The sequence below is a fragment of the Dromaius novaehollandiae genome, chromosome 17 (assembly GCF_036370855.1).
Source record: "Dromaius novaehollandiae isolate bDroNov1 chromosome 17, bDroNov1.hap1, whole genome shotgun sequence".
Taxonomy (NCBI): Eukaryota; Metazoa; Chordata; class Aves; order Casuariiformes; family Dromaiidae; genus Dromaius; species Dromaius novaehollandiae.
Window position 1 is genome coordinate 299,499 of NC_088114.1, and position 23,459 is coordinate 322,957.

The 23,459-nt window shown below is 63.2% G+C and overlaps 2 long non-coding RNA genes across 5 annotated transcripts; both read right to left on the reverse strand.

Moving 5' to 3' along the window:
- Positions 1-567: 567 nt before the first annotated feature.
- Positions 568-6,239, reverse strand: LOC135330183 (uncharacterized). 2 transcript variants are annotated; one of them, XR_010391994.1, is made up of 3 exons: positions 6,038-6,239; positions 2,657-2,784; positions 568-2,246 (listed from the first exon to the last, which is right to left on the reverse strand). It is a non-coding gene; the product is annotated as an uncharacterized LOC135330183 (long non-coding RNA). The 2 variants fall into 2 exon arrangements; XR_010391995.1 differs by lacking the exon at positions 6,038-6,239 and adding an exon at positions 5,114-5,318.
- A 1,435-nt stretch (positions 6,240-7,674) lies between these two features.
- On the reverse strand, positions 7,675-22,262 carry LOC135330184 (uncharacterized). 3 transcript variants are annotated; one of them, XR_010391997.1, is made up of 7 exons: positions 22,048-22,262; positions 18,127-18,254; positions 17,550-17,716; positions 10,690-10,817; positions 10,113-10,279; positions 9,757-9,920; positions 7,675-9,346 (listed from the first exon to the last, which is right to left on the reverse strand). It is a non-coding gene; the product is annotated as an uncharacterized LOC135330184 (long non-coding RNA). The 3 variants fall into 3 exon arrangements; XR_010391998.1 differs by lacking the exon at positions 22,048-22,262 and adding an exon at positions 21,124-21,311; XR_010391996.1 differs by lacking the exon at positions 22,048-22,262 and adding an exon at positions 19,686-19,775 and having other exon boundaries at positions 7,676-9,346.
- Positions 22,263-23,459: the final 1,197 nt, after the last annotated feature.

The following is a 23,459-nucleotide window of genomic DNA, read 5'->3' on the forward strand; positions in this document are numbered from 1 at the left end:
CTGGCAGGGACCTGCCGCCGCCGCCCCCCCCGCGGGGCCACCTCGAGAGGCGCAGCATGGTCACCCAGTAGCCCCGCCTGAGAAGACTACACCTCCCAGCATACCGTGCACGCGAAAAGGGCGGCCCGGAAGCCCAGTGCCGGAAGACTACTGCTCCCGGCATGCCATGCCAAGCAACATGGCCGCCCGGAAGCCCAGTGCCGGAAGACTACTGCTCCCGGCATGCCGCGCCGAAAGCTACGGCTCCCCGCAGTCCCGCACCCCAACTCCCGCCCCCCACCCGCAGCGCTGGGGCACCTTTGACCCTCGGCACATTCCGTTCCTTTCCGTCCCGCCCCGCTTCCCCTTCCCCCCTGTCCCCCCGGAAACGGCCGCAGAGCCCCGAGCGCGGCCCCGCCAGCCCCACCACCGGCCCGGGGCTCCCCCGACACCCCCGCGACCGGCCCCGCCTCAGCTCCGACACTGCCCCCGCCCCTCCACGACCCTCCTCCCCCCGCTCCCCGACACGCTCCCGAGCTGACACAGGAGACCCCCCCCCCCCCCGCGCTCCTCCGACCGCGCAGTAAACCGCACCACAGCCCCGGCGCACCCCCTTCCTCCCCCCGCCTCCGTGGCCCCGGGACGCTCCCAGCCGCCGGGACCCCCGGCACATGCGGGACCCGCAGCCTGCAGCGCGCCTCCCCCGGCCTCGCTCACCTCCTCCGCGGGGCGGCCGCCGGGCTGGGCCCGAAGGGCCGTGCTCCGTGGCAGCTCCGCTGCCCAGCTCCTGCCCCAGCGCCAGCTCCCCCCAGCTGCGGCCCCAGCCCCCAAATGTGGGCCTGCCCTTGCCATCAGCCCCACCTGGGGCCTGTCCTGCCACCCAGCTCCCCCTGGCATTCATCCCAGCCCCAGGGCCCGCAGCTGTGGGCCTGCAGGAACTGGGCAGGGGGCCTGGCCATCAGCCCCTTCAGGGACAGCTGGGGCTGCCAGGGCAGCAGAGGCACCCCCACTCTCCTGACAGCAGCTTGCTGAGAGCTGAAGGGAGAGCCCTGCCTGGGGTGTCGAGTGCGGAAAGGGGAGTATGCGGAGCACAAGAGAACAAATCGAGAGCTCTGGGTGCAACACAAGTCAAGAAAAAAAAAAAAAAAGAACGATAGAGCAAACAGAGTGACTCGGGGGGCACCAAAAGGAGGGCCCTGGGGCACACCCAGAAGCACCCAGAAAACTCCAGGACAGGAGAAAAAGCTAAACAGAGACCTCTGCGGCGTGCCGCAAAACACACACGGGGCCACGGGGCGCACCGAAAGGCACGCAGAGGGCTCGGGGGCAACCCAGAATGTGAACTGAGGGGTCCTGAGGGCATCAGAGGGCAAGTGCAGGGCTCTGGGGCAGACCAAAATACAGAGGAAGGGCCTTGGCGCACACCAGAGGGGTCACCAGGCACGCCGCAGGGCTCAACGCGGCTGACAGGATGGCGCCTGCAGGCTGCCCCAGGCACACGAGCGACACTGCGGAGTGCCAAAAGCAAATCCGGGAGCGGTTCGGGGACCTCACGCAGCCCTGGAGGGGCTCTGGCAGCCCTCGCGATGAGGGGAAACACCCCCAAGAGCCCCGAGGGTCCAGGCAACGCAAGGGAAATTCCCCGCAGCTCTGGGAACAGCACCGGGCACCCTGGCAAGCGCAGGCACTCCCAAGTACATGGGACTCGGGGACCAGCTCCCAGCCCCGGACACAATGCGTAACCTCCTGCCTCAGGCATCGTGTTCAGGCAAACCGCCCTGGAGCTCGGCACCAGCGTGCCTCCCCTTACCTACGATATCCAAAGAGTCACCGCCGCACCAGCGTCTGTCCGTACGTCCGTCCGTCGGGGAAGGGTCAGCTCCTGCCCCTGCCCTCGACATGGCAGGTGTCCGAGTAGCCTCCCCCCAGTGCTTTTTCCTTCAGGGCTAGGATTCAGCTCGGAGAGCTGAGAGGAAAATGCCTGATCCCGCCTGCCTGCACTTCTGCCCCAACCCAGGCCAGAGCCCCTCAGGTTACTTAGTCCTCAGCGCTGCCTCGGGGAGGCCAAAATAACTGCTAACGGTCATTAGCCATACTTACCCTAGTTACCCGTGCCAGAACGCCTCCTCCTGTAGCAGTTCCTGGTGATATCGAGGGGCCGCTGCATTCTGGCTTCCTTGTTTCATCCCCTCCCTTCGGTATTAACCGCAAGCAAACGCTCGTCCGTCTCTTCTCCTCGTCAGCATTTGCTGTCCTTGGTTCCACCTCTGTAAGGAAGCGATAAACTCGCGTTTTACTTCCAGTGAAACGCTTAGGTTTATGCATGATCTTTTTCTCTTTACCCTGTTTTCTTTTTCCCCCTTTTTTTTCTTTTTTTCTTCTTCTTTTCCTTAAGGGAAAGGTCTTAATACGGCACTTTGCACCATACGTTGCAGGGTAAACGGTCTGGAAACGTTACACACAGCAATTAGGGCTAGGTTATTAGGCAGGCGGGCACGTCGCCTAATACCTTCCTAACGCCATCTTCCACGAAACCTTATTTTTATTCCGCTTCAGTGTTATTGTTACTGTTCGCAAACCCTCGTATGCATGCGCTTAACCGACAACTCTCTCGGTCTTTAACTACGTGGAGGAATGACAGCCCTCGATTTGCCTGTCTCCCTTTCAGACCTATTACCTTTTTGAGACTGCTCCTAGCTTCCTCTTACTCTTGCATGCTGGCCTCACAGGCGACGACCAAAATGAACCACCGGACCCCCAGCTCTTGCTGCTTCTCTTCGAGATGTCCCCCTTCGGTGGGCTACCCTGCCAAACAAACCAAAAAGACTGCCGAGGCCGCGAGGGTACCAGATTTTCAGACCGCTTCTCCGAGGCTTTCGGGGTGACTGACGTCACCGCTTCGCTTCACGTTACTCACAGCTACCTTCGTCTATTACTTAGGGCTAAACCTGTTTCTGTCTGCAGAGGGGCTTGTTGCTTGTTTAAACTTGACATATAGTCCATAACCTGCTCTGCATGCTCCCTAGTCCCTTCTGCTTTTGCAACACTTGTGGTAATTCAAGGCGGTAATTAAGAGTCCCCATTGTCCCATAGGCTGGAGCGAGACATTGCTGCTGCTCTGAGGAGGTGCCTAAAAGCCACGCTGTTTTCGCTAGCATCACTGGGGCTTCCCAGAGCCCATCGGTGTTCTCTTTGGCTCTTCCCGAGCCTTTTAGGTTTTTTAGGCTATTCCTTAGCCCTCCATTTTAGGGCAATGTTCTCCTTAAGCACTGCGCACAGCACGATTATCCCAGATCAGCCACATCGTGCACACACAGAGGCTTCTGAGAGGCGGCTCAGAAGAAAAGAGAGAAAAGTCTCTTTGTCATCCGCACATTCACCCATCAACACTCTTCACCAGGAAGTGCTGTAACTTCCTGTTTCTCTAAAGCGGGACTGAGTCGAGGCGGAGACGCACATCGCACCCCATCTTTGTTAGAACGCCTCACTGCTGCAGGCACTGGGTCTGGCAGCAGTTTGAGGAATGTTTGGGGCCTTGCACAGAGTGCAGGGGAAGGTCTGGAGTCAGTGACAACATTGCGGCAGGGCTCGGAGGCATTTTGGGGCCTGTGGGGGTGTTGGGGCAGGATTTGTGGGTGGTTTAATGGCTCTGGGGGGGCTGGTTGCAGGAAGGGTGGGACTCTGCGGGGCCCTCAGGGCAGGGGTGCCATCCCAGATGCGTAGTGAGCACACAGGGGTGCCCTACGTGGCTCTCAGCTCGGCGGGAGCAGCCACCGGTCTCCCACCCCACCAGACAGGGGAGCGGGGCGGGGGGGGGGGGGAGGAGAGGAGGTGGAGGGATCTATGAGCTCGCAGAGAACGCCAGAGGAGGCAGCAGGGAACTCCCCAAGGACCCCGCGTCCCAGACGAGAGGAGGCATCAGGCTGCCGTGCCGCTGCTAGAGACATCCAGACCCCCGCGCAGACACCCCCCACACACTCCTCCAGGCTGCGTCCGCAGGGGCGAGCGCACGCCCCGGCCCGCGCTGGGGAGGAACCGGGGCCCTACAGGCGACACACGCAAAAGGGAGAGTCAGAGCCGCGCTCCGGCAGACCCGGCGCCGCGCACACCCGGCGCGGCGCGGCCCCCGGCCCGACTCCCCCCCCCCGCCCCGCCGCCTCCACGCAGCGACGGCCCCGGCTGGCAGGACACAGCCCGACACCCGCGGCCACCCGAAGGCACACGCTCGCCTCACCGCGGCCCCCACATGCTCGACTCCAGCCTGCCTCTGCCCTCGCCCGCCGCCGTCCAGCCAAAACACCCGCCCTGCTCGCCGCCATCTTGCGCGCCGCCGCACCGCGCGTGCGCCGGCCGCCCAGGGCTCGCGCCGCCGCACCGCGCGTGCGCCGGCCGCCCAGGGCTCGCGCCGCCGCACCGCGCGTGCGCCGGCCGCCCAGGGCTCGCGCCGCCGCACCGCGCGTGCGCCGGCCGCCCAGGGCTCGCGCCGCCGCACCGCGCGTGCGCCGGCCGCCCAGGGCTCGCGCCGCCGCACCGCGCGTGCGCCGGCCGCCCAGGGCTCGCGCCGCCGCACCGCGCGTGCGCCGGCCGCCCAGGGCTCGCGCCGCCGCACCGCGCGTGCGCCGGCCGCCCAGGGCTCGCGCCGCCGCACCGCGCGTGCGCCGGCCCAGGACCGCGCGAGAGGGGCGGGGGGAGCGGAGCGCGAGGGGCGGGGGGAGCGGAGCGCGAGGGGCGGGGGGAGCGGAGCGCGAGGGGCGGGGGGAGCGGAGCGCGAGGGGCGGGGGGAGCGGAGCGCGAGGCAGCCCAGACCCGCAATGGCCCCACCCTCGCGTGGTCGCAGCGCCGCGCTGCAGCCGGCCGGCTCCCGCGCGCCAACCGCAGCCCGCCGCGCCACCCCGGCGCTCAGGCCGAGCAGCGAGCGCCCCGAGGCTGCTCTGCCCGCGCCCGAGAGAGCGGCGGGCATCAGCGAGCAGGCGCTGGGGCTGCCCCGGGGAGAGAGCGCCGCGGAGCAGCTCCGAGACGGCACTGCCCGTCCCCGCGCCCCCAGGAAGCACCGAGAAGGAAAAGCCCTCTCGGGAAAAGCGCTCCCGGTCCGTGAGCACCGGGCAGGGGGCACGAGCGCGGCCCCTGCGCTTACCCGTCCCCGAGAGAGCGCAGAATAGCGGCCAACGCGGCGACCGGCAGCGCGCACGTGTGCGCCGGCTGCCCGCAACGGTCTTCGTACGCAGCGGTGGCCGCCGGCGGCTGCAGTGCTGCCTTGTCGACACGCGAGGGCAGCCGTGAGCGCGCCCCCCCTCCCGCGTGCAGTGCCGCCTTTCAGACACGCGAGGGCAGCAAGGAGCAGGGCGCAGCGCTTTCCTGCCCCCCTTGCAAAATACTCGCTAGACAAAAGTGGCTTGGGCTCCTCCCGAACGCTTACCTGGCTTCATTACTACAGCTATTAGGAACCGAAGTGCATAGCCTTCTAGAAAAGGGAACGACCGTCTTTTCAAAACTTCCCGCGACTCCCCAGAATTGTCACTGCCTTGCATCAGCAGCCAGCTTCTTCCAACCCAGCCGCAAGAAACATTTTGCCTTCCCGGCAGAACTTTCTGCTCCCCGGGGGTTCCAAAGGAAACCCGTCACTCACTACTGTCTGTCAAAACGTACCGGAAGCCCTCAAATACAGGACAAGACGCCTTCTCTAAGGAAGCTGACTACTAGGTCTGCTTCACGGCAGCTTCTCCCCAGTATCAGGGCCCACTCAATAAACAAAATAGGACGAGAAATGTCTTAATCTGCTCCAAGTGCTTTCGTATAAGAGAACAACATCAAAACGAGGTATTACTGCATTTAGCCTCCACTACACGTGCTACCCCAGCGCCACGGACTTGCTTTAAAGCATCAGTGACGTACGCGGTCTGGCAGTAATTAATATTCACAGAATGAATACGCACTCGATCGAGTACAGGTGTTCATAAAAAGCTTTGCCAGTGCGTCGCTAGGTAACAAACCTAGACAAGCAGCTATTTGCCCTGATCCTTCGGCTTACATTTCTTCTGCCCGATGTAGTCAAACGTACCTGCATGCAGTGGCCTTGCGAGGCAGTGACACGGTGTCCGTGGGGTGGCTGTTCCAGGGTCTCTCGGGCTGTTCCAGGGTCCTCGGACAGCAACGGTGCTGGTCGACTTTCCCTTGCGCTGCACAGCAGGACAGCTCCGCACCGTGCCCTCCCAGCACCGCCACTCCTCCCAGCAGCTGCCTAACCGGCCCCAATCCTGAGCAAAGCTACGACCCCCAGGAGCCCGCAGCACCCCTCCTACTCTTCCCGCCCTCCCCATTTCCAAGAGGGACAGCCCCAGCCCCCGGGGACAACCCTGCCTGGTCACGCTGCTGTCCGAAAAGCGGATTCGTTGCCCGCTGTGCACTAAGCCAATAATGACACGCTCAGGAGAGACATTTGCTTATTTATTTCAGAGTTGTGCAAGCCTGGCTGCTCGGTGTTTTCCCCACAAATCAAGCGCAACTTCCCCCCCCCCCCCGCCCCGGCTTTCCAAGTAGCATTTATACAAGTTGCAAGGTTTGCAACTTTCCCTCTTACACCGGTTGGTTAGTGATTTACATACAATTCTAATATTGCTTACACACCATTTTAAAACTACGCATGCTCAGGGGAGGGGTCTTCACCCGGGCACAGGTCTTTCTGACCTATGGGCGTGATTTTCTTGTATTATAATGAGGACAGTTCAGTTCGGGGATACCTCGAATTCCTTTGCTAAATCGGCAACGTCTACATAGAAAACAAAACATTTTGATTTACTATTTCTTTAAGGCTTTAGCACTTCTAGCATGGCCTTGATTAAAGAATTATTTCCTCCCAGGAAATGGGGGGGGGGTGGGTGTTCCTCCTCATCTGCCTAGTTTAAACAGCAGGAACACTCTTTCTGAGCTTCCAAGGTTGTCTTGCAACACCATCGGAGATGGAAAACACTTCCTGCCCTGTACCGGGGAAAAACAGGGGCATTCCACTGTCCCCCGTGACCTGTGGGGACTCAGGCGTGAGTGACACATGTCCAGTAAGGAACAGACCCAGCGGGCACTACAGCCCCTGGCCTGCCACGCGGCCGCCTGCTGGGAACCCCGCTGGCAGGGACCTGCCGCCGCCGCCCCCCCCGCGGGGCCACCTCGAGAGGCGCAGCATGGTCACCCAGTAGCCCCGCCTGAGAAGACTACACCTCCCAGCATACCGTGCACGCGAAAAGGGCGGCCCGGAAGCCCAGTGCCGGAAGACTACTGCTCCCGGCATGCCATGCCAAGCAACATGGCCGCCCGGAAGCCCAGTGCCGGAAGACTACTGCTCCCGGCATGCCGCGCCGAAAGCTACGGCTCCCCGCAGTCCCGCACCCCAACTCCCGCCCCCCACCCGCAGCGCTGGGGCACCTTTGACCCTCGGCACATTCCGTTCCTTTCCGTCCCGCCCCCCTTCCCCTTCCCCCCTGTCCCCCCGGAAACGGCCGCAGAGCCCCGAGCGCGGCCCCGCCAGCCCCACCACCGGCCCGGGGCTCCCCCGACACCCCCGCGACCGGCCCCGCCTCAGCTCCGACACTGCCCCCGCCCCTCCACGACCCTCCTCCCCCCGCTCCCCGACACGCTCCCGAGCTGACACAGGAGACCCCCCCCCCCCCGCGCTCCTCCGACCGCGCAGTAAACCGCACCACAGCCCCGGCGCACCCCCTTCCTCCCCCCGCCTCCGTGGCCCCGGGACGCTCCCAGCCGCCGGGACCCCCGGCACATGCGGGACCCGCAGCCTGCAGCGCGCCTCCCCCGGCCTCGCTCACCTCCTCCGCGGGGCGGCCGCCGGGCTGGGCCCGAAGGGCCGTGCTCCGTGGCAGCTCCGCTGCCCAGCTCCTGCCCCAGCGCCAGCTCCCCCCAGCTGCGGCCCCAGCCCCCAAATGTGGGCCTGCCCTTGCCATCAGCCCCACCTGGGGCCTGTCCTGCCACCCAGCTCCCCCTGGCATTCATCCCAGCCCCAGGGCCCGCAGCTGTGGGCCTGCAGGAACTGGGCAGGGGGCCTGGCCATCAGCCCCTTCAGGGACAGCTGGGGCTGCCAGGGCAGCAGAGGCACCCCCACTCTCCTGACAGCAGCTTGCTGAGAGCTGAAGGGAGAGCCCTGCCTGGGGTGTCGAGTGCGGAAAGGGGAGTATGCGGAGCACAAGAGAACAAATCGAGAGCTCTGGGTGCAACACAAGTCAAGAAAAAAAAAAAAAAAGAACAACGATAGAGCAAACAGAGTGACTCGGGGGGCACCAAAAGGAGGGCCCTGGGGCACACCCAGAAGCACCCAGAAAACTCCAGGACAGGAGAAAAAGCTAAACAGAGACCTCTGCGGCGTGCCGCAAAACACACACGGGGCCACGGGGCGCACCGAAAGGCACGCAGAGGGCTCGGGGGCAACCCAGAATGTGAACTGAGGGGTCCTGAGGGCATCAGAGGGCAAGTGCAGGGCTCTGGGGCAGACCAAAATACAGAGGAAGGGCCTTGGCGCACACCAGAGGGGTCACCAGGCACGCCGCAGGGCTCAACGCGGCTGACAGGATGGCGCCTGCAGGCTGCCCCAGGCACACGAGCGACACTGCGGAGTGCCAAAAGCAAATCCGGGAGCGGTTCGGGGACCTCACGCAGCCCTGGAGGGGCTCTGGCAGCCCTCGCGATGAGGGGAAACACCCCCAAGAGCCCCGAGGGTCCAGGCAACGCAAGGGAAATTCCCCGCAGCTCTGGGAACAGCACCGGGCACCCTGGCAAGCGCAGGCACTCCCAAGTACATGGGACTCGGGGACCAGCTCCCAGCCCCGGACACAATGCGTAACCTCCTGCCTCAGGCATCGTGTTCAGGCAAACCGCCCTGGAGCTCGGCACCAGCGTGCCTCCCCTTACCTACGATATCCAAAGAGTCACCGCCGCACCAGCGTCTGTCCGTACGTCCGTCCGTCGGGGAAGGGTCAGCTCCTGCCCCTGCCCTCGACATGGCAGGTGTCCGAGTAGCCTCCCCCCAGTGCTTTTTCCTTCAGGGCTAGGATTCAGCTCGGAGAGCTGAGAGGAAAATGCCTGATCCCGCCTGCCTGCACTTCTGCCCCAACCCAGGCCAGAGCCCCTCAGGTTACTTAGTCCTCAGCGCTGCCTCGGGGAGGCCAAAATAACTGCTAACGGTCATTAGCCATACTTACCCTAGTTACCCGTGCCAGAACGCCTCCTCCTGTAGCAGTTCCTGGTGATATCGAGGGGCCGCTGCATTCTGGCTTCCTTGTTTCATCCCCTCCCTTCGGTATTAACCGCAAGCAAACGCTCGTCCGTCTCTTCTCCTCGTCAGCATTTGCTGTCCTTGGTTCCACCTCTGTAAGGAAGCGATAAACTCGCGTTTTACTTCCAGTGAAACGCTTAGGTTTATGCATGATCTTTTTCTCTTTACCCTGTTTTCTTTTCCCCCCTTTTTTTTCTTTTTTTCTTCTTCTTTTCCTTAAGGGAAAGGTCTTAATACGGCACTTTGCACCATACGTTGCAGGGTAAACGGTCTGGAAACGTTACACACAGCAATTAGGGCTAGGTTATTAGGCAGGCGGGCACTTCGCCTAATACCTTCCTAACGCCATCTTCCACGAAACCTTATTTTTATTCCGCTTCAGTGTTATTGTTACTGTTCGCAAACCCTCGTATGCATGCGCTTAACCGACAACTCTCTCGGTCTTTAACTACGTGGAGGAACGACAGCCCTCGATTTGCCTGTCTCCCTTTCAGACCTATTACCTTTTTGAGACTGCTCCTAGCTTCCTCTTACTCTTGCATGCTGGCCTCACAGGCGACGACCAAAACGAACAACTGCATCGCTAGGTCTAGCCCCCTCTCTTCAAGATGTGCCCCTTTGCAGCTTACGTTTCTTGGTCTCTTCAACTTCAGCCGTGGCAATTAATCTAAAAAAGTAAGTATGACATCTATTCCTTTCCGTAGCTGCGTGTACGATAACAAAACAAAAGAGAAACAGCCAAAGCAAAGCTAAGGCAGATACAGGGAACAGCAGCCACAGGGCAGGAACGGGTTACTCAGTCCTCAGCGCTGCCTCGGAGAGGCCGAAATAACTGCTAACGGTCATTAGCCATACTTACCCTAGTTACCCGTGCCAGAACGCCTCCTCCTGTAGCAGTTCCTGGTGATATCGAGGGGCCGCTGCATTCTGGCTTCCTTGTTTCATCCCCTCCCTTCGGTATTAACCGCAAGCAAACGCTCGTCCGTCTCTTCTCCTTGTCAGCATTTGCTGTCCTCGGTTCCACCTCTGTAAGGAAGCGATAAACTCGCGTTTTACTTCCAGTGAAACGCTTAGGTTTATGCATGATCTTTTTCTCTTTACCCTGTTTTCTTTTCCCCCCTTTTTTTTCTTTTTTTCTTCTTCTTTTCCTTAAGGGAAAGGTCTTAATACGGCACTTTGCACCATACGTTGCAGGGTAAACGGTCTGGAAACGTTACACACAGCAATTAGGGCTAGGTTATTAGGCAGGCGGGCACGTCGCCTAATACCTTCCTAACGCCATCTTCCACGAAACCTTATTTTTATTCCGCTTCAGTGTTATTGTTACTGTTCGCAAACCCTCGTATGCATGCGCTTAACCGACAACTCTCTCGGTCTTTAACTACGTGGAGGAATGACAGCCCTCGATTTGCCTGTCTCCCTTTCAGACCTATTACCTTTCTGAGACTGCTCCTAGCTTCCTCTTACTCTTGCATGCTGGCCTCACAGGCGACGACCAAAATGAACCACCGGATCCCCAGCTCTTGCTGCTTCTCTTCGAGATGTCCCCCTTCGGTGGGCTACCCTGCCAAACAAACCAAAAAGACTGCCGAGGCCGCGAGGGTACCAGATTTTCAGACCGCTTCTCCGAGGCTTTCGGGGTGACTGACGTCACCGCTTCGCTTCACGTTACTCACAGCTACCTTCGTCTATTACTTAGGGCTAAACCTGTTTCTGTCTGCAGAGGGGCTTGTTGCTTGTTTAAACTTGACATATAGTCCATAACCTGCTCTGCATGCTCCCTAGTCCCTTCTGCTTTTGCAACACTTGTGGTAATTCAAGGCGGTAATTAAGAGTCCCCATTGTCCCATAGGCTGGAGCGAGACATTGCTGCTGCTCTGAGGAGGTGCCTAAAAGCCACGCTGTTTTCGCTAGCATCACTGGGGCTTCCCAGAGCCCATCGGTGTTCTCTTTGGCTCTTCCCGAGCCTTTTAGGTTTTTTAGGCTATTCCTTAGCCCTCCATTTTAGGGCAATGTTCTCCTTAAGCACTGCGCACAGCACGATTATCCCAGATCAGCCACATCGTGCACACACAGAGGCTTCTGAGAGGCGGCTCAGAAGAAAAGAGAGAAAAGTCTCTTTGTCATCCGCACATTCACCCATCAACACTCTTCACCAGGAAGTGCTGTAACTTCCTGTTTCTCTAAAGCGGGACTGAGTCGAGGCGGAGACGCACATCGCACCCCATCTTTGTTAGAACGCCTCACTGCTGCGGGCACTGGGTCTGGCAGCAGTTTGAGGAATGTTTGGGGCCTTGCACAGAGTGCAGGGGAAGGTCTGGAGTCAGTGACAACATTGCGGCAGGGCTCGGAGGCATTTTGGGGCCTGTGGGGGTGTTGGGGCAGGATTTGTGGGTGGTTTAATGGCTCTGGGGGGGCTGGTTGCAGGAAGGGTGGGACTCTGCGGGGCCCTCAGGGCAGGGGTGCCATCCCAGATGCGTAGTGAGCACACAGGGGTGCCCTACGTGGCTCTCAGCTCGGCGGGAGCAGCCACCGGTCTCCCACCCCACCAGACAGGGGAGCGGGGCGGGGGGGGGGGAGGAGAGGAGGTGGAGGGATCTATGAGCTCGCAGAGAACGCCAGAGGAGGCAGCAGGGAACTCCCCAAGGACCCCGCGTCCCAGACGAGAGGAGGCATCAGGCTGCCGTGCCGCTGCTAGAGACATCCAGACCCCCGCGCAGACACCCCCCACACACTCCTCCAGGCTGCGTCCGCAGGGGCGAGCGCACGCCCCGGCCCGCGCTGGGGAGGAACCGGGGCCCTACAGGCGACACACGCAAAAGGGAGAGTCAGAGCCGCGCTCCGGCAGACCCGGCGCCGCGCACACCCGGCGCGGCGCGGCCCCCGGCCCGACTCCCCCCCCCCGCCCCGCCGCCTCCACGCAGCGACGGCCCCGGCTGGCAGGACACAGCCCGACACCCGCGGCCACCCGAAGGCACACGCTCGCCTCACCTCGCCTCACCGCGGCCCCCACATGCTCGACTCCAGCCTGCCTCTGCCCTCGCCCGCCGCCGTCCAGCCAAAACACCCGCCCTGCTCGCCGCCATCTTGCGCGCCGCCGCACCGCGCGTGCGCCGGCCGCCCAGGGCTCGCGCCGCCGCACCGCGCGTGCGCCGGCCGCCCAGGGCTCGCGCCGCCGCACCGCGCGTGCGCCGGCCGCCCAGGGCTCGCGCCGCCGCACCGCGCGTGCGCCGGCCGCCCAGGGCTCGCGCCGCCGCACCGCGCGTGCGCCGGCCGCCCAGGGCTCGCGCCGCCGCACCGCGCGTGCGCCGGCCGCCCAGGGCTCGCGCCGCCGCACCGCGCGTGCGCCGGCCGCCCAGGGCTCGCGCCGCCGCACCGCGCGTGCGCCGGCCGCCCAGGGCTCGCGCCGCCGCACCGCGCGTGCGCCGGCCCAGGACCGCGCGAGAGGGGCGGGGGGAGCGGAGCGCGAGGGGCGGGGGGAGCGGAGCGCGAGGGGCGGGGGGAGCGGAGCGCGAGGGGCGGGGGGAGCGGAGCGCGAGGGGCGGGGGGAGGGGAGCGCGAGGGGCGGGGGGAGGGGAGCGCGAGGGGCGGGGGGAGCGGAGCGCGAGGGGCGGGGGGAGCGGAGCGCGAGGGGCGGGGGGAGCGGAGCGCGAGGGGCGGGGGGAGCGGAGCGCGAGGGGCGGGGGGAGCGGAGCGCGAGGGGCGGGGGGAGCGGAGCGCGAGGGGCGGGGGGAGCGGAGCGCGAGGGGCGGGGGGAGCGGAGCGCGAGGGGCGGGGGGAGCGGAGCGCGAGGGGCGGGGGGAGCGCGAGGGGCGGGGGAGCGGAGCGCGAGGCAGCCCAGACCCGCAATGGCCCCACCCTCGCGTGGTCGCAGCGCCGCGCTGCAGCCGGCCGGCTCCCGCGCGCCAACCGCAGCCCGCCGCGCCACCCCGGCGCTCAGGCCGAGCAGCGAGCGCCCCGAGGCTGCTCTGCCCGCGCCCGAGAGAGCGGCGGGCATCAGCGAGCAGGCGCTGGGGCTGCCCCGGGGAGAGAGCGCCGCGGAGCAGCTCCGAGACGGCACTGCCCGTCCCCGCGCCCCCAGGAAGCACCGAGAAGGAAAAGCCCTCTCGGGAAAAGCGCTCCCGGTCCGTGAGCACCGGGCAGGGGGCACGAGCGCGGCCCCTGCGCTTACCCGTCCCCGAGAGAGCGCAGAATAGCGGCCAACGCGGCGACCGGCAGCGCGCACGTGTGCGCCGGCTGCCCGCAACGGTCTTCGTACGCAGCGGTGGCCGCCGGCGGCTGCAGTGCTGCCTTGTCGACACGCGAGGGCAGCCGTGAGCGCGCCCCCCCTCCCGCGTGCAGTGCCGCCTTTCAGACACGCGAGGGCAGCAAGGAGCAGGGCGCAGCGCTTTCCTGCCCCCCTTGCAAAATACTCGCTAGACAAAAGTGGCTTGGGCTCCTCCCGAACGCTTACCTGGCTTCATTACTACAGCTATTAGGAACCGAAGTGCATAGCCTTCTAGAAAAGGGAACGACCGTCTTTTCAAAACTTCCCGCGACTCCCCAGAATTGTCACTGCCTTGCATCAGCAGCCAGCTTCTTCCAACCCAGCCGCAAGAAACATTTTGCCTTCCCGGCAGAACTTTCTGCTCCCCGGGGGTTCCAAAGGAAACCCGTCACTCACTACTGTCTGTCAAAACGTACCGGAAGCCCTCAAATACAGGACAAGACGCCTTCTCTAAGGAAGCTGACTACTAGGTCTGCTTCACGGCAGCTTCTCCCCAGTATCAGGGCCCACTCAATAAACAAAATAGGACGAGAAATGTCTTAATCTGCTCCAAGTGCTTTCGTATAAGAGAACAACATCAAAACGAGGTATTACTGCATTTAGCCTCCACTACACGTGCTACCCCAGCGCCACGGACTTGCTTTAAAGCATCAGTGACGTACGCGGTCTGGCAGTAATTAATATTCACAGAATGAATACGCACTCGATCGAGTACAGGTGTTCATAAAAAGCTTTGCCAGTGCGTCGCTAGGTAACAAACCTAGACAAGCAGCTATTTGCCCTGATCCTTCGGCTTACATTTCTTCTGCCCGATGTAGTCAAACGTACCTGCATGCAGTGGCCTTGCGAGGCAGTGACACGGTGTCCGTGGGGTGGCTGTTCCAGGGTCTCTCGGGCTGTTCCAGGGTCCTCGGACAGCAACGGTGCTGGTCGACTTTCCCTTGCGCTGCACAGCAGGACAGCTCCGCACCGTGCCCTCCCAGCACCGCCACTCCTCCCAGCAGCTGCCTAACCGGCCCCAATCCTGAGCAAAGCTACGACCCCCAGGAGCCCGCAGCACCCCTCCTACTCTTCCCGCCCTCCCCATTTCCAAGAGGGACAGCCCCAGCCCCCGGGGACAACCCTGCCTGGTCACGCTGCTGTCCGAAAAGCGGATTCGTTGCCCGCTGTGCACTAAGCCAATAATGACACGCTCAGGAGAGACATTTGCTTATTTATTTCAGAGTTGTGCAAGCCTGGCTGCTCGGTGTTTTCCCCACAAATCAAGCGCAACTTCCCCCCCCCCCCGCCCCGGCTTTCCAAGTAGCATTTATACAAGTTGCAAGGTTTGCAACTTTCCCTCTTACACCGGTTGGTTAGTGATTTACATACAATTCTAATATTGCTTACACACCATTTTAAAACTACGCATGCTCAGGGGAGGGGTCTTCACCCGGGCACAGGTCTTTCTGACCTATGGGCGTGATTTTCTTGTATTATAATGAGGACAGTTCAGTTCGGGGATACCTCGAATTCCTTTGCTAAATCGGCAACGTCTACATAGAAAACAAAACATTTTGATTTACTATTTCTTTAAGGCTTTAGCACTTCTAGCATGGCCTTGATTAAAGAATTATTTCCTCCCAGGAAATGGGGGGTGGGGTGGGTGTTCCTCCTCATCTGCCTAGTTTAAACAGCAGGAACACTCTTTCTGAGCTTCCAAGGTTGTCTTGCAACACCATCGGAGATGGAAAACACTTCCTGCCCTGTACCGGGGAAAAACAGGGGCATTCCACTGTCCCCCGTGACCTGTGGGGACTCAGGCGTGAGTGACACATGTCCAGTAAGGAACAGACCCAGCGGGCACTACAGCCCCTGGCCTGCCACGCGGCCGCCTGCTGGGAACCCCGCTGGCAGGGACCTGCCGCCGCCGCCCCCCCCGCGGGGCCACCTCGAGAGGCGCAGCATGGTCACCCAGTAGCCCCGCCTGAGAAGACTACACCTCCCAGCATACCGTGCACGCGAAAAGGGCGGCCCGGAAGCCCAGTGCCGGAAGACTACTGCTCCCGGCATGCCATGCCAAGCAACATGGCCGCCCGGAAGCCCAGTGCCGGAAGACTACTGCTCCCGGCATGCCGCGCTCAGAACAAACAGGCCCCACCGGAAGCCCAGTGCCGGAAGACTACTGCTCCCGGCATGCCGCGCCGAAAGCTACGGCTCCCCGCAGTCCCGCACCCCAACTCCCGCCCCCCACCCGCAGCGCTGGGGCACCTTTGACCCTCGGCACATTCCGTTCCTTTCCGTCCCGCCCCCCTTCCCCTTCCCCCCTGTCCCCCCGGAAACGGCCGCAGAGCCCCGAGCGCGGCCCCGCCAGCCCCACCACCGGCCCGGGGCTCCCCCGACACCCCCGCGACCGGCCCCGCCTCAGCTCCGACACTGCCCCCGCCCCTCCACGACCCTCCTCCCCCCGCTCCCCGACACGCTCCCGAGCTGACACAGGAGACCCCCCCCCCCCCCCCCGCGCTCCTCCGACCGCGCAGTAAACCGCACCACAGCCCCGGCGCACCCCCTTCCTCCCCCCGCCTCCGTGGCCCCGGGACGCTCCCAGCCGCCGGGACCCCCGGCACATGCGGGACCCGCAGCCTGCAGCGCGCCTCCCCCGGCCTCGCTCACCTCCTCCGCGGGGCGGCCGCCGGGCTGGTCCCGAAGGGCCGTGCTCCGTGGCAGCTCCGCTGCCCAGCTCCTGCCCCAGCGCCAGCTCCCCCCAACTGCAGCCCCAGCCCCCAAATGTGGGCCTGCCCTTGCCATCAGCCCCACCTGGGGCCTGTCCTGCCACCCAGCTCCCCCTGGCATTCATCCCAGCCCCAGGGCCCGCAGCTGTGGGCCTGCAGGAACTGGGCAGGGGGCCTGGCCATCAGCCCCTTCAGGGACAGCTGGGGCTGCCAGGGCAGCAGAGGCACCCCCACTCTCCTGACAGCAGCTTGCTGAGAGCTGAAGGGAGAGCCCTGCCTGGGGTGTAGAGTGCGGAAAGGGGAGTATGCGGAGCACAAGAGAACAAATCGAGAGCTCTGGGTGCAACACAAGTCAAGAAAAAAAAAAAAAAGAACAACGATAGAGCAAACAGAGTGACTCGGGGGGCACCAAAAGGAGGGCCCTGGGGCACACCCAGAAGCACCCAGAAAACTCCAGGACAGGAGAAAAAGCTAAACAGAGACCTCTGCGGCGTGCCGCAAAACACACACGGGGCCACGGGGCGCACCGAAAGGCACGCAGAGGGCTCGGGGGCAACCCAGAATGTGAACTGAGGGGTCCTGAGGGCATCAGAAGGCAAGTGCAGGGCTCTGGGGCAGACCAAAATACAGAGGAAGGGCCTTGGCGCACACCAGAGGGGTCACCAGGCACGCCGCAGGGCTCAACGCGGCTGACAGGATGGCGCCTGCAGGCTGCCCCAGGCACACGAGCGACACTGCGGAGTGCCAAAAGCAAATCCGGGAGCGGTTCGGGGACCTCACGCAGCCCTGGAGGGGCTCTGGCAGCCCTCGCGATGAGGGGAAACACCCCCAAGAGCCCCGAGGGTCCAGGCAACGCAAGGGAAATTCCCCGCAGCTCTGGGAACAGCACCGGGCTCCCTGGCAAGCGCAGGCACTCCCAAGTACATGGGACTCGGGGACCAGCTCCCAGCCCCGGACACAATGCGTAACCTCCTGCCTCAGGCATCGTGTTCAGGCAAACCGCCCTGGAGCTCGGCACCAGCGTGCCTCCCCTTACCTACGATATCCAAAGAGTCACCGCCGCACCAGCGTCCGTCCGTCCGTCGGGGAAGGGTCAGCTCCTGCCCCTGCCCTCGACATGGCAGGTGTCCGAGTAGCCTCCCCCCAGTGCTTTTTCCTTCAGGGCTAGGATTCAGCTCGGAGAGCTGAGAGGAAAATGCCTGATCCCGCCTGCCTGCACTTCTGCCCCAACCCAGGCCAGAGCCCCTCAGGTTACTTAGTCCTCAGCGCTGCCTCGGGGAGGCCAAAATAACTGCTAACGGTCATTAGCCATACTTACCCTAGTTACCCGTGCCAGAACGCCTCCTCCTGTAGCAGTTCCTGGTGATATCGAGGGGCCGCTGCATTCTGGCTTCCTTGTTTCATCCCCTCCCTTCGGTATTAACCGCAAGCAAACGCTCGTCCGTCTCTTCTCCTCGTCAGCATTTGCTGTCCTTGGTTCCACCTCTGTAAGGAAGCGATAAACTCGCGTTTTACTTCCAGTGAAACGCTTAGGTTTATGCATGATCTTTTTCTCTTTACCCTGTTTTCTTTTTCCCCCTTTTTTTTCTTTTTTTCTTCTTCTTTTCCTTAAGGGAAAGGTCTTAATACGGCACTTTGCACCATACGTTGCAGGGTAAACGGTCTGGAAACGTTACACACAGCAATTAGGGCTAGGTTATTAGGCAGGCGGGCACGTCGCCTAATACCTTCCTAACGCCATCTTCCACGAAACCTTATTTTTATTCCGCTTCAGTGTTATTGTTACTGTTCGCAAACCCTCGTATGCATGCGCTTAACCGACAACTCTCTCGGTCTTTAACTACGTGGAGGAACGACAGCCCTCGATTTGCCTGTCTCCCTTTCAGACCTATTACCTTTTTGAGACTGCTCCTAGCTTCCTCTTACTCTTGCATGCTGGCCTCACAGGCGACGACCAAAATGAACCACCGGATCCCCAGCTCTTGCTGCTTCTCTTCGAGATGTCCCCCTTCGGTGGGCTACCCTGCCAAACAAACCAAAAAGACTGCCGAGGCCGCGAGGGTACCAGATTTTCAGACCGCTTCTCCGAGGCTTTCGGGGTGACTGACGTCACCGCTTCGCTTCACGTTACTCACAGCTACCTTCGTCTATTACTTAGGGCTAAACCTGTTTCTGTCTGCAGAGGGGCTTGTTGCTTGTTTAAACTTGACATATAGTCCATAACCTGCTCTGCATGCTCCCTAGTCCCTTCTGCTTTTGCAACACTTGTGGTAATTCAAGGCGGTAATTAAGAGTCCCCATTGTCCCATAGGCTGGAGCGAGACATTGCTGCTGCTCTGAGGAGGTGCCTAAAAGCCACGCTGTTTTCGCTAGCATCACTGGGGCTTCCCAGAGCCCATCGGTGTTCTCTTTGGCTCTTCCCGAGCCTTTTAGGTTTTTTAGGCTATTCCTTAGCCCTCCATTTTAGGGCAATGTTCTCCTTAAGCACTGCGCACAGCACGATTATCCCAGATCAGCCACATCGTGCACACACAGAGGCTTCTGAGAGGCGGCTCAGAAGAAAAGAGAGAAAAGTCTCTTTGTCATCCGCACATTCACCCATCAACACTCTTCACCAGGAAGTGCTGTAACTTCCTGTTTCTCTAAAGCGGGACTGAGTCGAGGCGGAGACGCACATCGCACCCCATCTTTGTTAGAACGCCTCACTGCTGCGGGCACTGGCTCTGGCAGCAGTTTGAGGAATGTTTGGGGCCTTGCACAGAGTGCAGGGGAAGGTCTGGAGTCAGTGACAACATTGCGGCAGGGCTCGGAGGCATTTTGGGGCCTGTGGGGGTGTTGGGGCAGGATTTGTGGGTGGTTTAATGGCTCTGGGGGGGCTGGTTGCAGGAAGGGTGGGACTCTGCGGGGCCCTCAGGGCAGGGGTGCCATCCCAGATGCGTAGTGAGCACACAGGGGTGCCCTACGTGGCTCTCAGCTCGGCGGGAGCAGCCACCGGTCTCCCACCCCACCAGACAGGGGAGCGGGGCGGGGGGGGGGGGGGGGGGAGAGGAGGTGGAGGGATCTATGAGCTCGCAGAGAACGCCAGAGGAGGCAGCAGGGAACTCCCCAAGGACCCCGCGTCCCAGACGAGAGGAGGCATCAGGCTGCCGTGCCGCTGCTAGAGACATCCAGACCCCCGCGCAGACACCCCACACACACTCCTCCAGGCTGCGTCCGCAGGGGCGAGCGCACGCCCCGGCCCGCGCTGGGGAGGAACCGGGGCCCTACAGGCGACACACGCAAAAGGGAGAGTCAGAGCCGCGCTCCGGCAGACCCGGCGCCGCGCACACCCGGCGCGGCGCGGCCCCCGGCCCGACTCCCCCCCCCCGCCCCGCCGCCTCCACGCAGCGACGGCCCCGGCTGGCAGGACACAGCCCGACACCCGCGGCCACCCGAAGGCACACGCTCGCCTCACCTCGCCTCACCGCGGCCCCCACATGCTCGACTCCAGCCTGCCTCTGCCCTCGCCCGCCGCCGTCCAGCCAAAACACCCGCCCTGCCGGCCGCCATCTTGCCCGCCGCCGCACCGCGCGTGCGCCGGCCGCCCAGGGCTCGCGCCGCCGCACCGCGCGTGCGCCGGCCGCCCAGGGCTCGCGCCGCCGCACCGCGCGTGCGCCGGCCGCCCAGGGCTCGCGCCGCCGCACCGCGCGTGCGCCGGCCGCCCAGGGCTCGCGCCGCCGCACCGCGCGTGCGCCGGCCGCCCAGGGCTCGCGCCGCCGCACCGCGCGTGCGCCGGCCGCCCAGGGCTCGCGCCGCCGCACCGCGCGTGCGCCGGCCGCCCAGGGCTCGCGCCGCCGCACCGCGCGTGCGCCGGCCGCCCAGGGCTCGCGCCGCCGCACCGCGCGTGCGCCGGCCGCCCAGGGCTCGCGCCGCCGCACCGCGCGTGCGCCGGCCGCCCAGGGCTCGCGCCGCCGCACCGCGCGTGCGCCGGCCGCCCAGGGCTCGCGCCGCCGCACCGCGCGTGCGCCGGCCGCCCAGGGCTCGCGCCGCCGCACCGCGCGTGCGCCGGCCGCCCAGGGCTCGCGCCGCCGCACCGCGCGTGCGCCGGCCGCCCAGGGCTCGCGCCGCCGCACCGCGCGTGCGCCGGCCGCCCAGGGCTCGCGCCGCCGCACCGCGCGTGCGCCGGCCGCCCAGGGCTCGCGCCGCCGCACCGCGCGTGCGCCGGCCGCCCAGGGCTCGCGCCGCCGCACCGCGCGTGCGCCGGCCGCCCAGGGCTCGCGCCGCCGCACCGCGCGTGCGCCGGCCGCCCAGGGCTCGCGCCGCCGCACCGCGCGTGCGCCGGCCCAGGACCGCGCGAGAGGGGCGGGGGGAGCGGAGCGCGAGGGGCGGGGGGAGCGCGAGGGGCGGGGGGAGCGCGAGGGGCGGGGGGAGCGGAGCGCGAGGGGCGGGGGGAGCGGAGCGCGAGGGGCGGGGGGAGCGGAGCGCGAGGGGCGGGGGGAGCGGAGCGCGAGGGGCGGGGGGAGCGGAGCGCGAGGGGCGGGGGGAGCGCGAGGGGCGGGGGAGCGGAGCGCGAGGCAGCCCAGACCCGCAATGGCCCCACCCTCGCGTGGTCGCAGCGCCGCGCTGCAGCCGGCCGGCTCCCGCGCGCCAACCGCAGCCCGCCGCGCCACCCCGGCGCTCAGGCCGAGCAGCGAGCGCCCCGAGGCTGCTCTGCCCGCGCCCGAGAGAGCGGCGGGGATCAGCGAGCAGGCGCTGGGGCTGCCCCGGGGAGAGAGCGCCGCGGAGCAGCTCCGAGACGGCACTGCCCGTCCCCGCGCCCCCAGGAAGCACCGAGAAGGAAAAGCCCTCTCGGGAAAAGCGCTCCCGGTCCGTGAGCACCGGGCAGGGGGCACGAGCGCGGCCCCTGCGCTTACCCGTCCCCGAGAGAGCGCAGAATAGCGGCCAACGCGGCGACCGGCAGCGCGCACGTGTGCGCCGGCTGCCCGCAACGGTCTTCGTACGCAGCGGTGGCCGCCGGCGGCTGCAGTGCTGCCTTGTCGACACGCGAGGGCAGCCGTGAGCGCGCCCCCCCTCCCGCGTGCAGTGCCGCCTTTCAGACACGCGAGGGCAGCAAGGAGCAGGGCGCAGCGCTTTCCTGCCCCCCTTGCAAAATACTCGCTAGACAAAAGTGGCTTGGGCTCCTCCCGAACGCTTACCTGGCTTCATTACTACAGCTATTAGGAACCGAAGTGCATAGCCTTCTAGAAAAGGGAACGACCGTCTTTTCAAAACTTCCCGCGACTCCCCAGAATTGTCACTGCCTTGCATCAGCAGCCAGCTTCTTCCAACCCAGCCGCAAGAAACATTTTGCCTTCCCGGCAGAACTTTCTGCTCCCCGGGGGTTCCAAAGGAAACCCGTCACTCACTACTGTCTGTCAAAACGTACCGGAAGCCCTCAAATACAGGACAAGACGCCTTCTCTAAGGAAGCTGACTACTAGGTCTGCTTCACGGCAGCTTCTCCCCAGTATCAGGGCCCACTCAATAAACAAAATAGGACGAGAAATGTCTTAATCTGCTCCAAGTGCTTTCGTATAAGAGAACAACATCAAAACGAGGTATTACTGCATTTAGCCTCCACTACACGTGCTACCCCAGCGCCACGGACTTGCTTTAAAGCATCAGTGACGTACGCGGTCTGGCAGTAATTAATATTCACAGAATGAATACGCACTCGATCGAGTACAGGTGTTCATAAAAAGCTTTGCCAGTGCGTCGCTAGGTAACAAACCTAGACAAGCAGCTATTTGCCCTGATCCTTCGGCTTACATTTCTTCTGCCCGATGTAGTCAAACGTACCTGCATGCAGTGGCCTTGCGAGGCAGTGACACGGTGTCCGTGGGGTGGCTGTTCCAGGGTCTCTCGGGCTGTTCCAGGGTCCTCGGACAGCAACGGTGCTGGTCGACTTTCCCTTGCGCTGCACAGCAGGACAGCTCCGCACCGTGCCCTCCCAGCACCGCCACTCCTCCCAGCAGCTGCCTAACCGGCCCCAATCCTGAGCAAAGCTACGACCCCCAGGAGCCCGCAGCACCCCTCCTACTCTTCCCGCCCTCCCCATTTCCAAGAGGGACAGCCCCAGCCCCCGGGGACAACCCTGCCTGGTCACGCTGCTGTCCGAAAAGCGGATTCGTTGCCCGCTGTGCACTAAGCCAATAATGACACGCTCAGGAGAGACATTTGCTTATTTATTTCAGAGTTGTGCAAGCCTGGCTGCTCGGTGTTTTCCCCACAAATCAAGCGCAACTTCCCCCCCCCGCCCCGGCTTTCCAAGTAGCATTTATACAAGTTGCAAGGTTTGCAACTTTCCCTCTTACACCGGTTGGTTAGTGATTTACATACAATTCTAATATTGCTTACACACCATTTTAAAACTACGCATGCTCAGGGGAGGGGTCTTCACCCGGGCACAGGTCTTTCTGACCTATGGGCGTGATTTTCTTGTATTATAATGAGGACAGTTCAGTTCGGGGATACCTCGAATTCCTTTGCTAAATCGGCAACGTCTACATAGAAAACAAAACATTTTGATTTACTATTTCTTTAAGGCTTTAGCACTTCTAGCATGGCCTTGATTAAAGAATTATTTCCTCCCAGGAAATGGGGGGGGGGGGGGGTTCCTCCTCATCTGCCTAGTTTAAACAGCAGGAACACTCTTTCTGAGCTTCCAAGGTTGTCTTGCAACACCATCGGAGATGGAAAACACTTCCTGCCCTGTACCGGGGAAAAACAGGGGCATTCCACTGTCCCCCGTGACCTGTGGGGACTCAGGCGTGAGTGACACATGTCCAGTAAGGAACAGACCCAGCGGGCACTACAGCTCCTGGCCTGCCACGCGGCCACCCGCTGGGAACCCCGCTGGCAGGGACCTGCCGCCGCCGCCCCCCCCCGCGGGGCCACCTCGAGAGGCGCAGCATGGTCACCCAGTAGCCCCGCCTGAGAAGACTACACCTCCCAGCATACCGTGCACGCGAAAAGGGCGGCCCGGAAGCCCAGTGCCGGAAGACTACTGCTCCCGGCATGCCATGCCAAGCAACATGGCCGCCCGGAAGCCCAGTGCCGGAAGACTACCGCTCCCAGCATGCCGCGCCCAGAACAAACATGGCCGCCCGGAAGCCCAGTGCCGGACGACTACCGCTCCCGGCATGCCCTGCAAGACGGTATCGCCTTCCGGAACCCCGGTGCCGGAAGACTACCACTGCCCGCAGAACAGC